General features: G+C 43.7%; 1 long non-coding RNA gene across 1 annotated transcript; it reads right to left on the bottom strand.

Moving 5' to 3' along the window:
- Positions 1–358: 358 nt before the first annotated feature.
- LOC138750965 (uncharacterized) lies at positions 359–15,172 on the bottom strand. Its single transcript, XR_011349642.1, has 4 exons — positions 15,086–15,172; positions 12,279–12,398; positions 1,863–1,996; positions 359–449 (listed from the first exon to the last, which is right to left on the bottom strand). It is a non-coding gene; the product is annotated as an uncharacterized lncRNA (long non-coding RNA).
- Between the last annotated feature and the right edge of the window lie 4,428 nt (positions 15,173–19,600).

Genomic DNA, 19,600 nt, shown 5'->3' with positions numbered 1-19,600 from the left:
TGAAATCAAGCATGAAAATTTTAGATCTGATTCAAGGTGAGTAAGCACTGGTGGGAGGGACATGTTTTTTCCAATATTAATTCCTGCATTTTCAACATCAAACGTACAGCATTTATTGCCCATTCCTCTCTGCTCTGAACAAAAAGTGTGCCAAGCCATTTCAAGAAAGGAGTAATTAAGAGTCAAACACATTGGTCTACCTGGAATCACAGGTATTTTAGGCTAGATAAAGTTGTCAAATTTTCTTTTCTGAAAAATTAACAGTGGATCCTGGTGAGATCTGAATCTAAACTTGGGGCCAAATGGGTCATTGAGGTAACAAATATGTCTATATTGCAATGCTATTTATTACCTGAGTAGCAGCATCCCATACTGTATAAAATATTTTCAGGACTGAATTGAAGTATCATCGTCTGTGCTTTCATGCAAAGAAGATCAAATCACAATAACTGGAAATAAGGAATCAGGATACAGGATGAGGATCAAGAACCTGGTTGGATGGTGTCAATACCAGTAATCTTGCTCTCAACTTTACCAAGACCAAGGAGCCAATTATTGATTTTAGGAAGGAGAAGCTAAGGGACCACACACCTGTCTATTAATGGGAAAGAGGTGCAGAGGGTCAGAATCCACAAATTCCTGGGAATCCATACTTCAGAAGACCTGTCCTGGAGCCAGAACAGAGACTACCATGAAGAAGGCACATCATCATCTGTACTTTCTAAGGAGATTTGAATACTATCAAACTTCTACAGGTGCATTGTGGAAAGTAATGTATATTGCCTGGTAGCATCACAAACCTCATTTGGGAATTCAAGTGTACAGGAACACAAAGGCTACAGAAGGTAGCAAACATCGCCAAGTTCATCACAGGCTCTGACCTCCCATCAACTGCGGGCATCTATGTATTAAGGCAGCCGGAAACAGAAAGGACCCCCATCACTCTGGTCACTGCCACTTCTCATTCCTATCTTTGGCAGAAGGTACAGAAGCCTGAAAAACAGCAACTAAAGGTTCAAGCCGTTTTCTTTCCAACAGCATCCAGACTCTTGAACCTCCTCTCTTTACACTAATCATGGATTGCTCGGACACCACAAAAAGGACTGTGCTCTATTGCAATGCCACTTTTTCCTGCACTAGGATTACTGTGAATACTTATTATCTATCTATTGTCTTTTAATTCAGTTAAATTTACTTTTGGGTTTTTTTTTTACAAATACCTGTTCAGCAACAGTAAGTAAGAATGTTGGTGCACATGCATTCTGTACAATATATGTACATTATCATTACTGCCAAGGTTTTTTTTGTAATTATTACTCATTTTTACTTAAGTGACCTATTAAGTTAAAAAAAAATGCACCTTTTCACAATCACAACATTTTAAGTACATCAAACAATTTAATAGATTAAACCATACTGAACAATATATATCTTAAGTGAATATCAAGTATTCAAGTTCAAGTTTATTATCATACAATTGTAAAAGTATTACTGGACGTAAGGACGTTCTTCAGTCCTAGGTGTAAAAAACATTCAAATACATACATAGATGTACGGTACAACTCCAATTATCCAAAATCGGATTCTCAGAAATTCTAAGATGTCTGATTTTTTTTTAAATTACATATAAATGAGGATATCTGAAAAAAATCAGAAATCCTCATTTACCTGGAACTTTTTCAGACCCAAAACTGACCAGGGACATTAGGTTCCCAATGGTGGCAGCAGTTAGAACATCGGACTCCTGGCAGTAGCAGGACTCTCGGGCTCCCGGCACAGGTGGGGAAGAGTCAGTGATTAGTGGTGGCCAGCATCTCTTTTTTTGAGAATTAAACATTATTTTAATGCTATAAAAGCCTTACCTTGTTGTTTGTTCTTGTTACATGTGATTTGCTGTTGCTACTGGGCTGTTTTTAAAAAATGGCCAGTTCTCCGAAAACATTTTTTTTATCTGAAATAGGCCCGGTCCCGACCATTTCAGATAATCTGAGTTGCACTGTAGAACACATATTTACAAGCGATTAACAGTATATGCAGCACATATATAAAAATATAATTGATCTGATCTCCATAGAAAAGAAATTCAAATACACATTAATCACAGTACAACAGAACTAACATCATACAATTGTTTATATTACGTAATTAAACACTTCTGGTGAAGATGACGACTTGACAAACAGTTGCTACCCTTTAAAGGAGCATGAAGAGTACCTTCGAGGGGTGGACCATGAACTTGATACTGACATCACAGGATGTGGCTCTAAAGTGAGGCAGCAAGTAAAGAGCATCAGCCTCTTTGCTCCTGCTGATGAAACTAAGGTTTCCATTAGCCACACAAGAACCATGTCTCAACCCTAGACTCATGCCATAGAGGAGAGAATAAAACCCTACCTGGAGCAGATAGAATAAAGATGCTGACACATTGTCCTCCATCTTCCTGTGCAGAATGCTCAAAACTCTCACCTTATTTTCAAGGCACATCATCCCCTCACTTGTAGGAACTTGTGTCTCTGCAACTCCTTGCACCGCTACCTCAGCAGAAATTCTGTGCTTCCTTCCTCTCTTCCTTCAGAGAGCTCTGAAGACAGAGGCTGCCCTCAATCCATCTCTCATCAGATTTAGTTCCGGAGAATGGATGCAGGCAAAATTCTCCCAAGGCCCGAGACAAAATATACCCAGCAAAGCCCTATATCTTATCCACCTCTGACTAACATGTAGTTGGAGAGTCCAGGCAGACATAACTACAAGTAGATAATGAATGCAATCCAAGGCACTACCCTAAATATCAGAAGACCCACTGGCTTTAGACAGTGTGAATAATGTGTACATATTTTTAAAAAGTTCCCGAAAGTCTTTTGATTCCCATTCCTGATCTGGAGTGTTGGACAGATTTAATTAGGAAAGTCTTTGGAACAAAATTACATGAAAAGTGGAAGTATTGTTCAAACTGGGTTTGAGGAAGCAGAATAAAATTTTAGCTGGTGGAATAAGGCAATGCATCTGGTTTGTGGCATAAGCTTGGTTATAGTTTAAACATATTGCTTGCTGAGAAAGTTAAATTGAAGTATTCTCCTCTTCCACAGAGTGCTGTACATTTGTTTACCAATGAGGATTTAGCTTTTGTTTGGAATGAAGGATGAAAGGTGACTGAATAGAGGTGTATATAATTATAAGAGCATAGATAGAGTGGACAATGAACACCTTTTTCCCAGGGCCCATACCAGAGGGCATCTGTGTACAGTCTGGTGGAGGAATGTTTATGGGAGATATAGTATTTTTTAAAATAGTGATGTGTGCCTGGAATGCTCTGCATGGGGCAGTGGTGGACTCTAGTACAATTGGAACATTTAAAGTACTCTTAAGATTGGATGGGTGCATGAAAAATAAGCAATTATAGATGTTAGATTGATTGTGAAGTAGGTTAATCTAGGTCATCACAACATTGTGCGCCAAAGGGCCTGTAGCATGCTGTTCTATGTTCTACTTCAATACAGTAAAACTGATCATCAGCACCCTTAGTAGCACAGACAAGCAGACTTCCTAGATTAGTGGATGCTCACTTGCCTCTCAGGCCTCCCTTTAAATGTTGCCTCTCATCTTAAACCTTTGCCCTTTGATTTTAAACTCCCCTACTCTCGGAAAATACTTTGACCATTCACCATATTGATGCCCCTTGTGATTTTATAAACATCTGTAAGGTCAGCCCTTGGCCTTTGTCACTCCAAAGAAAGTACTTTCAGCCTATCCTTACACCTCAAGCCCTCCAGTCTCATCAACATCCTTGTGGATCTGTTCTGCACTCTCTCTTCCTTTAGTCTGGCCGCAGTACCTTCAGGGATGATCTCACCAATGTCTTATGCAGTTTTAACTCAAAGACCCAATTTTTGTACTCAATATCTTATATACATGTACATAGTCTGAAAAACTGAAATTTATGCACCAAGATCTTAGATGACTGGCAGAGACATCAATCCTCAAATTCTAACAAGTTGTGAAGTTCCCTGGGAAGATACCTGAAAAGTAATCACTCAGCAGATGGGCAGGACATGTTTGAATGCCTAAGAACAAGATCAGAGCAGATTATTTGAGGAGGAAAAATGGTCATTTGTTGAACAGAAAAAGAGATTCAAAGAACACCCCAAAAAGTTTCAACATTGAGACAGGCCACTGGAGACTGGATCGTCCTGTTAGATGTAACTACTAAATAAAATAGTACTTGGACTTAACCACTTTTGTACACACTGCAACATGAACAGGTGGGGTAATATCATAAAGGCATACAAAATTATCAAAGGAATAGATTATGGGAAGTCAAAGAGTCTGTTACAAGAGTAGAATAGAGGAAAGTTGTAACCGGAGGTCAGAAAATTGAGGTGATGAGATTTGACAGGAACCTGAAGGTAACTTTTTTTTTAAACACACAGAGGGTGGTAAATGTCTGGAGTGGGCTGCTGGAGGGGATAGTTGAGGCATGTACAATTGCAATGGTTGAGAAAAAAATTGGATGGATATGATGAGTTTGAAGGGATATGGGCCAAACACAGGCAGGTGGGACAGTCAGATCAGCATGGGCAAGTTGGCTAAATTACTTGTTTCCATGCTGTATGCCATGTCATGGTCTTACTCGAGGAGAAGTGACTTAAAGAGACGTGCATTTTAATCACAGTTACCTCCACCCATTATCATTCCAAAATGAACCAGCAAGTGAAAAGCAACAATGTGGAACATTACAGCAAAAATTCTAGTCCTTGCCAAACAATTATTCTAGATCCCACTGACCTGCACCCAGTCCATAGCCCTCCATACTCCTCCCATCCATGCATCTGTCCAAATTCTTCCAAAATGTTAAAATTGAACCTGCATTTATCACTTCAGCAGGCAGCTTGTTCCACACTCCCTCCACTCTGTGTGAACTGATGTTTTTCCTAAACTCTTCCCCTTTCAGCCTTGACCTGTGTCATCTGGTTTGTATCTTACCTATCCAAAGTGGAAAAAGCCTACCTGCATTTACTCTGTCTATACCCCCTCCCCCCATAATTTTGTTTAACTCCATCAAATCTCCCCTCATTCTTCTACACTCCATGGAATAAACTCCTAACCTGCTTAGCCTTTCCCTGTACTCATTTCCTGAAATTCGGATAAATCTTCTATACACTTTTTCAATCTTATTGATATCTTTCCTGTTGTTTGATGACCAAAACGCCACACAATACTTCAAATTTGGCCTCACTAAAGTCTTATATAACTTTACCATAACATCCCAACTCCTATACTCCATACTTTGATTTATGAAGCCCAATATGTCAAAAGCTCTCTGCAATATGTCAAAAGCTCTCTTTACAACCTATCAACCTGTGATACCACTTTCAGGAAATTATCTGTCTGTATTCCCAGATCTCTCTGATCTACTGCACACCTCAATGCCCTACTATTGACCATGTATGTCCTTTCTTAGTTTTTCCTTGCAAAATGGAACACCTCATACTTACTTGCATTAAATTCCATCTGCCATTTTTCAGCCCATTTTTCCATTTGGTCCAGATCCCTCTGCAAGCTCTGAAAACCTTTTTTGCTGTCCACAACACCTCCAATCTTAGTGTCATCTGCAAATTTGTTGATCCAATTTTAAACAACAGAACTACATGAGCTACTCTCCAATCCTTTGGCACCGCACTTGTGCCTAAGTACATTTAAATATTTCTGCCAGAGCCCCTGCAGTGTTGTCTCCTCTATCCTTTTGCTCCAATATATGGTACCTCCTTTAGAAACCCTTAGGATTTTCTTTCACGTTGTCTGCCAAAGAAACCTCATGTCTTCTTTTAGCCTTCCTCATTTCTTGCATTTTTTTTATACTCTTCAAGTACCTCATTTCCTCCATGTTGCCTATACCTGCTATACATCTCTTTCTTCTTCTGAACTAGATCCCAAATATCCCTTAAATACCAAGGTATCCTATTCCTGCTAACTTTGCATTTGTATTCTCAAATTTGAAGTTCCACTACTTAACTAGCACAACCTTGCTCTATCGCATCTTAAACAACAGAAGCCTGGAACATTGAGCTGCCAATCCTGCCCCTCCTGCAACCAAGTTTCACTAATGGCCATGATGTCACAATCCATGTGATAATCCATGCTCTAAGATCATCTGCCTTTTCTACAATAATTCTTCCTTTGAAATAGATACACCTGAAAACATTTCCACCATTTTCATTACATACAATCTTCACTTCATGTTTTTCCTCTTCCATTACCCTATCTGCTCTACCAATCTAGTTAAGCCCCCCACCCCCACCCCTCCCCCCACAGAGCAGCACTAGCAAACCTTCCACAGGATATCAGTCCCTCCAGTTTAGATGCAAACCATCCCATTGGACCCATTCAAGTCTTCCCTGGAAGAGAGCCCAATGATCCAGAAACCTGAAGCCCTCCCTCCTGCACCATGTCTTTAGTCACATGTTAAGATGCATTATCCTCTTATTTCTAATCTCACTAGCACATAGCACAGGTAGCAATCCTGAGATCCCAGCCCTGGAGGTCCAGTCCTTTAAACTAGCACACTTTTTGAACTCTTTTTGCAGGACCTCTTCACACTTCCTACCCACATCATCTGGATGCTCACCCTCTAAGTATGCCATGAATTTGATCTATAATATCTCAAACCCTGGCACCAGGGAGGTAACATACCATCCTGGAATCTCGATTCCTTCCACAGAACTTCTTATCTGTCCTCCTAATTATGGAATCCCCTATCACTATATCTTGCCTCTTATGCTCCCTTACCTTCTCAGTCACCAGACCCAACTCCATCCAGAGACCTGATCACCTTGAAATATTCCTGTTAGGTTGTCCACCCAACAGTATCCAAAATGGTATACTTGTTATTATGGGGAACAACCACAAGGGTGCCCTGCACTGACTCCCTATTCTCTTTCCCTCTCCTGACTGTAATTCAGCTACCCTCCTCCTGCCTTCTAGGTGTGATAGCATCCCCGCAACTCCTACCCCTTTAACCTCCCAAATGTTCTGAAGTTCATCCAATTCCTTAACTTGGCTTGTCAGGAGCTGGATGCACTCCTTGCAGATGAAATCATCAAGGATACTGCTGGCTTCCCTGACTACCCACATTCTACAAGAGGAGCATTCCCCTCCCGACTGCCATTTCCACTGTCTATGATGAGGAAAAGATGTACAAGATAAATAAAAACCAGTGTACTTGGTACAAGCATCTGTGTACTTATGTCCTGAATAGATTTCATGTAAAACCATAGGATTGAAATTCCACTCCAATTCAGCAATGGTAGAAATTATTGCCCATTCAGTGCAAGCACCTCTAGAAAAGCATACAGTACTCTTGTAGCCTAGTAATGATTTATGTAGTTTTACTGTAACAACCCTGTTCTTACACACTGTGAACCAGCTAATAAAGGCAAGAAATTACTGTATCTGCATAGACACAAGAGACTGCAAAAGCTGGTGAACCTAATACAAGCTGGAGGGAGTCAGTGTGTCAGGTAGCATCCATAGAGAGAAGTGGACAGTCAATGGTCTGAACCCTTTATCAAGACTAAAGTGGGAAAGGGAGAGAGCAAACTAAAAAAATGGGGGGGGGGGGGGGGGCGGCTGGGAAGAGACCAAGAGATGAAAGGATACTGGGCTGAAGAATTAAGGCAAAGGAGGTGGGCACATTTCATATTTTGTGCTAAAAGGAAACCATTTTACCCACGGATTCAATGCCAGCTATCAAAGCCATCTCGTCACCCTCACTTATTTCTCTGTTCTCTCTCAGGTGCTTGTTAACCCTCACCCCTCATTCTCTCAGAATCCACCTACATTTGGGTTAATTTGAAGCAACCTATTAAATTACCGATCAGCATGTGTTTTGGGGTGTGGGATGAAATCAGTGCACTTGGAGGAAAGATGGGGATCAAACCAGGCTGCTGGAGCATTGTGGCAGTAGCATTACCTGCTGTGCTACTATTCTGCCCATCAGGTCCAGTTTGACTCCTTTCAGACCAATCTATTCAGTCCTAAACAGTTCTACCTTCACAAAGCCTGCAAATTATTTCCCTTCAAGCATCTCCCCAACTATGTAACACTGACTGGACTTCAGAAAAGAGTTCATTTCTCAGAAAACACTTCCAGGTATATGTAGGTTATGAATGCCACAATAACAATGTATTATAGTTTGATCCACCTTCAGCTCTGAGAGCTGATGAAACCTTTCTTAAAAGCCAACAGATGACATGTCTTTGAAAATCATTTGCAAATTGAGTTTACAATGTTAATATTTTTGTTCCCATAACTTTAATGCATCCACTTCATTTCCTGTTCACATCACTAAATTTACAGCTGTATTTGCTTATCATTATGAAGAGAATTTACTGGTAATATTTTGATAAACTTATTAAAGATTACTGCATAATTACTCTGCTATGGGAAGATTCATGAATGGGCCATTTATAATAAGGTTAATTTATCAGGATTTAGCTTACAAAAAAATGACACATTTTGTGTCCTTTCGGTAGTAATCAAAATGCTTATAAATACAAAAAAAAAACTACATTCTGAAGCGATTCACTGGGATGTTGCCTGGATTGGAGGATATGAACAAACTTGGGTCTTTTCTCTGGTGGGTCAAAGAGTGAGGATACGCTGAGAGAAGTTTATAAAATTAAGAGAGTTGTGGAAAGGGTAGAATCAGAATCTTTTCCCCAGAGTAAAAATATCGTACAGTAGAGAATGTGCGAGTTAGGGGAGGGATAGAGATTAAAGGAAATATGGAGGGGTTATTTTTTTTAACCTTTGGAATGGTAGGTGCCTGGTACAGTCTGTCAGGGGTATTGGATGAACCAGATATGATAGTAGTGTTTAACAGGCTTCCAGATAGGCACATGGGTTATGTATCTTATTCAAGCAACAGTTCTAGTTTAATTAGAGTGTCATGTTTGTTGCAGACAAGTGGATTGAATGACTTGTTTCAGTGTTATGCAGTTGAATGTTCTGGAAAATTAAAAGGTTCTGGAACATTTAGCAAGGTAGCATTTATGGAGAGAGAGGAAAAGGCACTTGACTTCCCCTCCAATGCTATTTTTCTATTTATCTTTTCACTGAACATGAATGGAGAAGGTTGCATAGAATTTTACATAGTAGATGAATTAAGGAATATGGGGAGAAGTGGAGATGAGTTTTTTTTTCTTTGGCTTGGCTTCGCGGACGAAGATTTATGGAGGGGGTAAAAGTCCACGTCAGCTGCAGGCTCGTTTGTGGCTGACAAGTCCGATGCGGGACAGGCAGACACGGTTGCAGCGGCTGCAGGGGAAAATTGGTTGGTTGGGGTTGGGTGTTGGGTTTTTCCTCCTTTGCCTTTTGTCAGTGAGGTGGGCTCTGCGGTCTTCTTCAAAGGAAGTTGCTGCCCGCCAAACTGTGAGGCGCCAAGATGCACGGTTTGAGGCGATATCAGCCCACTGGCGGTGGTCAATGTGGCAGGCACCAAGAGATTTCTTTAGGCAGTCCTTGTACCTTTTCTTTGGTGCACCTCTGTCACGGTGGCCAGTGGAGAGCTCGCCATATAACACGATCTTGGGAAGGCGATGGTCCTCCATTCTGGAGACGTGACCCATCCAGCGCAGCTGGATCTTCAGCAGCGTGAACTCGATGCTGTTGACCTCTGCCATCTTGAGTACTTCGACGTTAGGGATGAAAGCGCTCCAATGGATGTTGAGGATGGAGCGGAGACAACACTGGTGGAAGCGTTCTAGGAGCCGTAGGTGATGCCGGTAGAGGACCCATGATTCGGAGCCGAACAGGAGTGTGGGTATGACAACGGCTCTGTATACGCTTATCTTTGTGAGGTTTTTCAGTTGGTTGTTTTTCCAGACTCTTTTGTGTAGTCTTCCAAAGGCACTATTTGCCTTGGCGAGTCTGTTGTCTATCTCATTGTCGATCCTTGCATCTGATGAAATGGTGCAGCCGAGATAGGTAAACTGGTTGACCGTTTTGAGTTTTGTGTGCCCGATGGAGATGTTGGGGGGCTGGTAGTCATGGTGGGGAGCTGGCTGATGGAGGACCACTATATTTATCGGTTGGGGCACACCCATTAGCCGGCTGTATCTGTGGCTCTACCCACAGACTCCTGAATAAAGATGACTGTTCCATAGCCCTATCCCCAGCTCAGGGCAGTTTACCAACATAGACGTACCTCCATTCTATTGTGAATAAAGGCTTGTCAGTTTTGCAGCCATTTGGAGTTGTTGGTGCATCGATTTTATTCACAATAAATTTTGACAATGGAGCAGATCCTGAAACCAGAGAAGCTGGAAATCAACCTTCAGTCATCTGAGGCAACTACTAACCTTGAACTCTGGCTGTGATGCTTCGAGGTATTTCTGCAGGCATCATCAACCATCGCTCATTCAGTCAGAGAACAACAAACTACAGATACTGCATTCCCAGGTTGGGCCCCTGATGTACTCGATGATTAGGGACATCACAACGTATCTGGAGGTGATGGACATCTTGAAAGGCCAGTTCTTGAGAAAGGTAAATTAAGTCTCCACAAGACATCTCCCTGGTGACCTGAAAATAGCGACCTGGGAATCAAGCACAGAGTATCTCTGGGCCCTGTGAACCCTTGGATGGGCCTGCGAACACAAAGCCATGACAGCCGCGGAGAACATGGAGGACCTGATTAGAGATGCCTATGTCGCAGGCATCAGGTCCAATAACATCTGTCAGAAACTGTTAGAGCAAGGTGGTCGTATTAGCAGGCACACTTGAAGGTGGCCCTCCACAATATGGAGGCTTACTCGGCCAACTATGTGGCCACCTCGTGGTTTCCCCAAGCACCACCAATTTGGGGCACGCCACCACTGCACATCCTGCCAGTGATCCAACTATGGCAGCTGTACTCTGCAAGCGTCAAATGTCCTGTCAGCAACACTATTTGGCTTCCCCAGCTAGATTCATAGCGAACAGGGACCCTACTTTATGAGCGACAAGCTGCACTAGTACTTGCTGGCCAGAGGCATCGCCATGAGCAGGACCACCGGCAACAACCCCAAGGGAAGAGGCAGGTGGAAAGGGAGAACGTCATAGTCTGGAAGGCCATCTTCCTAGCCCTGCGGTCTAGAGCGCTCTCTTTCTCCTGCTGGCAAGAAGTCCTCTCTGAGGCGCTCCACTCAATAAGGACAATCCTATGTACTGCCACTAATGCCCCACTATGCAAATTAATGTTTTTATTTCCCAGGAAGTCCGCTCCAGGAACAACGCTGCTGGCATGACTGATATGCCCAGGGCTGGCCCTACTCCAGAAACACACGAGGAGACATGTTTGGCCCACTGTTCAAAAGGTTCCATCTCCTCCACGCCAACCCCCAATATGCCTTTGTGGCACACCCTGATGGGCACAAAGACATGGTCTCTTTCAGGGATGTAATGCCCTCAAGGGCTCCAGAAACCATTACTGATCACCCCGCATCCTTTTTATCTCTCATTATCCACAATTCACCAGGGCTATGGCATGTTACCCCACCCCCAACAGATGGCATGCCAATGCTGCACTCTCACCAAGCCAACGCCGACATCTGTTTTCAGGTGTCCCAGACTGTCCAGGACCTACCTCATCGCTGCGCTGCAGTCATAGCCAGTACTACGATGGTCACAGCAGCAAATCAAATCGCCCAAGGGACTTAACTTGTGATTGTATCTAATACACTTCACCTCACCAGATTCTTTTTTTAAAAACAAGGGTGTGAATGTGGTAAACCACAAATATATTTATTTGTTGGGACACATCCATTGGCTAGCTGTACCTGTGGTTCCACCCACAGACACCTGAATAAAGGTGACTATTCTACAGCCCCCTCCCCAGCTCAGGACGTTCTTCCATTCTATTGTGAATAAAAGCCTCAGTTTTTCATAACTTCCAGCCATTCTGGACGTCTGCAGTGAACTGGGATTGACTGGTAGTGAATTGTGCTGATGGCTGGACCAGCTTCCCAGCTCCACCCCCATCTGCTCACATGCAACCCTGGTTTCCCTCCTAAACCCAGAACCCTTCTGAAGGCTACTGTTGAACCCTACCCTTAGTTATAAGCTATATGTTATAGTTATATGTTTTCCCTCCGGTCATGAGAACTTTTATTCACACAACAATTTTATTCATTTATTCCCGAACCATGGAAGCGCAACTCAAGCCTGGTAAGCTGCTGATAGACCCATTATCCCCTGATGCAGCAGAGAGGTTCACGTACTGGCTAGACTGCTTGCAGGCCTACCTGAACGTGACCAGAGACGTCTTCCACTCCAATGAACTCAGGAGGTCTGCACTTGTTTCAAGGGTCATCAGGGACTGCACCACATATGAGACTGCCATCAAGGCGTTGAAGGCTTGATTCCTGAAGTCACAGAACAAGGTCCTAGTGAGGCACTGACTCGCTCTACATCGGCAGCAGCCAGGAGAGACCATCGATGATTATCTGCTGGATCTGTGGAGGTAGTGCAGAAGTGCAAGTTGCCAAGAAGTGCATGTATGAAGCAGCTACAGGCCACGTTCTTGGGGAAGAAAAGATGCAGGACACTCTAGTCACAATTGTCCACTCAAGGTTCATGAGGCAGAGACTGCTCGAGTCAGGTAAGAAGGACCTGGGTAGCCATGTTGAGCTGGCCAAATCATTAGATTAGGCCAAGCTTGAGTGCAATGACCTCGAAGTCAGCGAGCTTGTCCACCCAGGTGACCCCTTCCAAGAACTGGATGCTCCCACTACCTCTGACCTAACGGCTGCCGCTTTCCGTGCCAGAGTGTGCTTTTTTTTTGCAGCAAGAGCCAGTATCCCCAATCTCATTATCTGGCAAAAGACCCCATGTGTTCCAGTTGTGGCAAGAAAGGGCATTGGGCAACATTTGGTCGCGTGAGGGGAAGCCCACGACCTGCATTGCTCTCAGATTCAATTCCAGCCCCAAGCCGTCTGCCCTGAATTCACCTGAACCGCTTGATGCATGACACGCCAACTGAGGGTAGCGGTGAGGAAACAACGCAAAAAGGTTCAGCAGCCATCTTGCCGCAACCCAAATTCAAATTTGGTGCCATCATTGTCGGAGGAAGGAGGAGAGCGGCCATCTTTCCTCGCCATGAGGTCGATGCCATCTTATCCACACCCAGTACAGTGGGGGCCACTTGAGTGAGGAGTACGTAGACTCCAGGGACCTAGCCTCAATGGTCATAGATCAGGACAGACCTCACCAGTTCAGCAACTCCATTGTGACTGTAAAGATAAACAGACATTTCACTAGATGCCTAATCAACATGGGCTCTACTGAGAGTTTCATAGACTCATGGACTGTCCAAAAATACAACCTGAAGATGTATCCTTCTAATTACTGCATATTTCTCATGTCTCATTCGCATTCTATGTGCATACAAAAGCATTGTATAGTACATCCATCATTTGAGGGGAAAATTCTGTAAATTTTGCTTGTTTATTCTTGATAAACTGTGCTCCGGTGTGGACTTCCTGTGTTACCTTAAAAGCATGACCTTGGAGTATTCTGGTCCACTCCACCCTGTAACAGTTCAGAACTGAGGGCCCCTAAAATTAGAACCCACATGTAGTCTCTCCACGCTGAATATTGACCACCAATCTCTCTTCCCGAATCTGTTCCCAGACTGCAAGCCCATTGCTACCAAGAGCAGGTGGTACTGCTCAGCAGACAGAGAGCTTATAAAGTCGGAGACTCAGCATCTGCTGGAGGAAGGGATCATCGAACCTAGCACCAGCCCATGAAGAGCGCATGGTAGTGGTAAAAGGGGAAAACAAGTCCAGGCTAGTAATTGACTATAGCCAAAATATTAATCGGTACACACTCCTGGACACATACCCACCTCCTTTGTATTGCAGACATGGTGAATGATACTGTGCGGTATCGGGTCTATTCGACCATCGACCTGAAAGCTGCTTATCACCAGCTGCCAATCCGTGCTGAGGACTGTCCACATACAGCATTTGAGGCTAACGGTCATCTCTATCAATTCCAGAGTGTCCTTTTCAGTATCACTAACGGGGTTTCTATCATCCAGTGGCAGATGGAAAGAATGGTGGGTGAGTATGGGTTGAAGACTATCTTTTCCTACCTTGATAATGTCACCATCTGTGGCCACACCTTGGAAGACCATGATGGCAATCTCCAGAGTTTTCATCACGAGGCAAAAGCCCTGAACTTCACTTATAACCCTGACAAGTGCGTGTTCAGGACTAAATGTCTGGCTATCTTTGACTACGTGGTGGAGAATGCCATCATTATCCCCAATTCAGATAGGAAGTGATCACTGTAAAAGCTCCCATTCCCTGGGACTACAAAGGCTTTGAGGAGATGCCTGGGGTTTTGCCCCTCATCTTACATCCAGTGGATACCTCAATATGCCAATATGGTTCACCCTCTCTTAAAAGCCACTAATATCCCCCTCTCAGCTGAAGCCCTAACAGTTTTTAACTACCTCCGACACCTCATTGTGAAAACCGCCAAGCATGCGGTGGATGAGAATGTACCTTTCCAAGTGGAAAGCAACACTTCGGATGTAGACCTGGCTGCTACCCTCAATCAGGCGGGCATGCCAGTTGCATTTTTTCCACAAACATTACAAGGCCATGAGCTCCGAAACCCGTCTGTGGAAAAGGAGGGTCAAGCCATTTAGAAGACATAAGGCACTGGAGACACTGCCTGGCTGGTAGGAAATTTACACTCCTCACTGACCAGTGCTCTGTCGCATTCATGTTTAACAATGTCAAGAGGGGAAAAATCAAAAATGACAAGATTGTTAGGAGGAGGATCGAGCTCTCCACCTACAATTATGGCATTGCCTATCGGCCAGAAACCTTTAATGACCCTCCAGATGCCTTATCCAGAGGAAGCTAACCCTCTGCACACACCAGCCAACTGCGGTCTCTACATAATGAGCTCCGCCATCCAGGGGTCACCCACATGGCTCATTTTGTTAAGGCATGCAATCTTCCCTACTCCATGGAAAACATCAGGGAAATGACCAGGTCTGCGCGAGCCACACTTCTATTGCCCCGCAAAAGCGCACCTGATTAAGTCATCCAAGTCCTTGGAACAGCTTAGTGTCGATTTTTAGGGACCTCTCCCCTCTATGAATGGGAACACCTTCTTCCTCTCTGTCATTGACGCGTACTTCTGTTTTCCGTTCCCAGACATGTCCACTTCATCAGTCATAAAGGCCCTAGATTCCATTTTTGCCCTGTTCGGGTATCCTAGCTATATCCATAGCAACCAAGGCTTATCCTTTATGAATGATGAACTATGTCAGTACCTACTGGTGAGGGGCATCACGTCCAGCAGACTACCACCTACAACCTCTGGGGGAACAGGCAGGTTGAAAAGGAGAACTCCATGGTCTGGAAGGCTGTCAAACTGGCCCTGAAGTCAAATGGCCTTCCAGACTCACGCTGGGAGGATGTCCTCCCCATCGCACTCCATTCCATCTGGTCGTTACTATATGCCATGACCAATGCTACTCCTCATGAGCTCCTATTCACTTTTGAAAGAAGGTCAGTATCGGGAACTACACTTCCAGTCTGGCTCACTACTCCTGGTGCAGCCCTTCTTAAGAAGCACGTTAGAAGCAAGACCGACCCCCTGGTGGAAAGGGTAAAATTGCTCCACGCCAATCCCACGTAAGCCTACATGGAATACCCAGATGGCAGGGAGTACACAGTCTCCATCAGGGACCTGGCACCTGCCGGAACAGTGGGTCCGTGGCCTCAAGTGCCCTGCGAGCCACAGAGCTGATTCTCGCCACCCCCAGTCAGGGGCTCAGGGGAATCCGGTTCAGGAGGAAAGTATATCCCCCTCCATCATCAAGCCGGAGACCTAACCCACGTATTCTCCCTCACAAGGAGACAAGGAGACCCATGGAGTCCAAGGTCCCCCAGTACAAAGGCACTCCACCAGGATCTCCAGACCCCAACCACTTAAACTTGTAAATAATTGGGTTTTTTTTAAACCACTGGTTTCTGAACCCATGTTCTCCATCTTTATTCACAGACCCTATAAATTCTACAGGAAGGGGTGAATACAGTGAACTGGGATTCACTGGTAGGGTGTTGAGCTGATGGCTGGCCCCGCCTCCCGGCTCCACCCCCACCTGCTCACATATAACCCTGGTTTGCCGCCTAAACCCAGAACCCTTCTGAAGACAATTTTGAACACTACCCTTAGTTATAAGCTAATACAAGTGTTTGTTCTCCTTTCAGTTGTGAGAGCTTTTATTCACTCTACAACCTCTGCAGGTTAATCACCATGACAACCAGGTAGCAAGCGTGATCCCATTTCAGCACCAGCCGCACCTCATTCACTTTCAACCACAAGTGCAGATTTACCAGCTGCTGCTTTAAATACACAAGGCTCAAAGTCAAGGCTGCTGGATGTACAATACCATGCCAACCCTTGTGGAGGGAGGGGCAGGGCAGGTCAGTGGGCCATGGAAAATGCAATTAGCAGTAGTCAAAATTTAAGCATTAGACACCTTCCTCCTGAAAACACATCCTCTTGCACCGTCTTTCATCCACCGTGGATTCTGCCCCTCCTGTACCATCTATCAACCACATTCACCCCTTCCTGTTTCGTTAAACAGACACACAATAGCTGCCACACCCAAGCGATCAATCGGATAGCTTACTTGTTTACACAATTGTGGAGAATGACCCAGTTTGTGAATTGACTGTAGAATACAAAATGTTTTAGGACTAAAGATGTTGAAAATGCAGTCATAACCATGAGAAACTGACATTTCTTAATCTCTATCTACTTTCATCATCAGTGTGTTGATGGGGGGGGGGGGGCAGAAAGAAATGTTTGCAGAGTGTCACTAGGCAGCGATGGTCAGTATCTTGAGCAAATAAATTAAATATGGAATAATAATTGCGATATCGCCTTGTACACAATATATTTATATACTGTACAGCATAGCATACATGTTAATTTTAAACAATCACAGTCAAAACCCTCCTCGAGAACATCAACAGGGAACACTGCAGTCAGAGATCATGGATCCACACTACCAAGCACATACTCTGTTCTCGCTGCTACCATCAGGAAAGAGGTTTAGGTGCCACAATGTTCATACCACCAGGTTCAAGAACCCAGCATGCACTCTGTTCTCATCAGGAGTTACTATCAGGAAAGAGTTAAAGTGAAATCCCAATTTTATATGCCCTAATTTAATGCGAATTTGGATATAACTTGATGAGTCACTGGACTTGAGCTTCAGGCTCCCAGCAGGGTCAGTTAAGTGTGTCTTTGCATTGCAGAGAGATTCGAAACACTGCAACACAGAGGTGTCTTAACCCAAAGAGGGTCGAGTTCACCAGTCTGCCACATGTTACTCTGCTCTCTCCACAAATGTAGTTCTTGCTACTTCGAAATACATTTAAACATGCTGTGAGTATTCAGCGTCACACATTTATTTCTTTCCTGCCAGTGAATTTGCAATTTCTAGTTTACTGAAAATTATTTTGTGTTTTAATTTCAACTGTAACAAAAAGGATTTACTGAAACCCAGATTTAGCATGAACCCTGCTTTTTCTTGCAATGAGATTTTACGTAATGATTGCATTATAATGGAGTTTCACTGTAGAGGTGCCACAATGCTCTTACCACCAGGTCCAGGAATAACTGCTATCCCTCCACCATCAGACTCATATACAACAAACTCAATCAGGGACTCATTTAAGGACTCTTACTTTTGCACTTTATTGTTTTTTTCCCCTCTCTGAATTGCAGTCAAACATTTCTTTATTTGTTTTTTATTTGTATACAGTTTTTTTTTGCACTATCAATAAGTGGTAATTCTGCCTCACCTGCAGGAAAAAATCTTAGTGTTGTAAGTGATGTCATGTGTGTACTCTGACAATAAATCTGAAATACATACAATCACATGTTCTGAGTGACAGAGGGAAAAATATTTCAGTCAAGCCTGCAATTGTATTGGCAATGATCTTCTTTATCATCTCTACCAGGATGATCGATCAAGGATAAATTGTAATGGTCATGTCTCGAGCACAAAGGCTAGCCCCTTACCTCAGAAGGGAAGGGGAGAAAAGAGGACAGTTATGCTGATTGGGGATTCATTGGTTAGTGTATGGGAGGTTCTGTAAACAAGATCGAAACTACCAGATGGTACGTTGCCTTCCAGGTGACAGAGTCAGGGATGTTTCTGATCGAGTTCCTGGCATTTTGGAGGGGGAGGTGAGCAGAAAGATGACGTAGTCCATGTGGGGACGCATGATGTAGACAGGAGAAGTGGTGAGGTTCTGAAGAGGGAATATAGGGAGTTAGGAAAGAAGATAAAAAACAGGACCTCGAGGGTGGTAATTTCAGGTGCCATGCACCGGAGAGGGTAAGAATAGGAAGTTGTGGTAGATAAATGTGTGGCTGAAGAGTTGGTACAGAGGGCAATCGTTCAAATTTGTGGATCACTGAGATCTCTTCTGGGGGAAGGTCTGATCTGTGGATCACTGACATCTCTTCTGGGGGAAGGTCTGACGTGTGGATCACTAAGATCTCTTCAGGGGGAAGGTCTGACCTGTTCAAAAAAAAGATGGGCTGCAACTGAACTTGAGAGGGACAAATATCCTGGGGGGTAGGTTTGCTAGAGATGTTGTGGGGGGGGAGGGTGGGTTTAACTAGTTTGGCAGGGGGGTTGAGAACCAGAATGAGGGTAGAACAGTAGTTCTCAACCTTTATCTTTCTACTCACATACCACTTTAAATTAACCCTATGCCATCAGTGCTCTGTGATTAGTAAGGGATTGCTTAAGGTAGTATGCGAGTGGGAAAGGAAGGTTGAGAATTATTGTTCTAGTCCCAATTGTTACTGAAATATTTTGCTTGAGAAAAATTGTTATTGGCCCATTTCCTTTGCAGTTATGAAACCGTGCACATAAATACATTAAATAAATAGATTAAAACAGTGGTTTTCAAACTTTTTCTTTCCACCCACATACCACTTTAAGCAATGCGTTACTAATCATAGAGCACCAATGGCATAGGAAATACTTAAAGTGGTATGTGGGTGGAAAGAAAAAAGTTGAGAACCACTGGGGTAGAAGGTCAAAAGCATGATGGTATATGTTTTGAGTTGTGAGGTAGGACAGGCAGGGGACAAAACATAAATGTAGTCAGCTAGGGTTTGAAATGTATCTATTTCAATGCTAGAAGTATTAAGTATAAAGGGGATGAACTTAGAGTTTGGATCAGTATGTGGAACTACAATGTTGTGGCCATTACTGAGACTTGGCTGGAGGAAGGGCAAGATTGGCTGGTGAAGGTACCAGGGTTTAGGTGTTTTAAAAGGAATAGGATGGGAAGTAAGGTAGGAGGGAGGTGCTAGGAAGAGAAGTATTACTGGTCAGGGATAGTATCATGGCTATAGAAAGGGAGGATGCTACTGAGGGAGTGTCCACTAAGACAGTGTGGATGAAAGTTAGAAATAGGAAGGGAGCAATCACTGTACTAGGAGTAGTCTATAGGCCCCCAAATATCCCTCAAAACACCGTGGAGCAGATAAGCAGGTATGGTATGGT

Source organism: Narcine bancroftii, chromosome 1 (genome assembly GCF_036971445.1).
Source record: "Narcine bancroftii isolate sNarBan1 chromosome 1, sNarBan1.hap1, whole genome shotgun sequence".
Classification (NCBI taxonomy): Eukaryota; Metazoa; Chordata; class Chondrichthyes; order Torpediniformes; family Narcinidae; genus Narcine; species Narcine bancroftii.
Note: the sequence above shows the minus strand (reverse complement) of the source record. Positions and strands in the feature narration are given on the sequence as shown.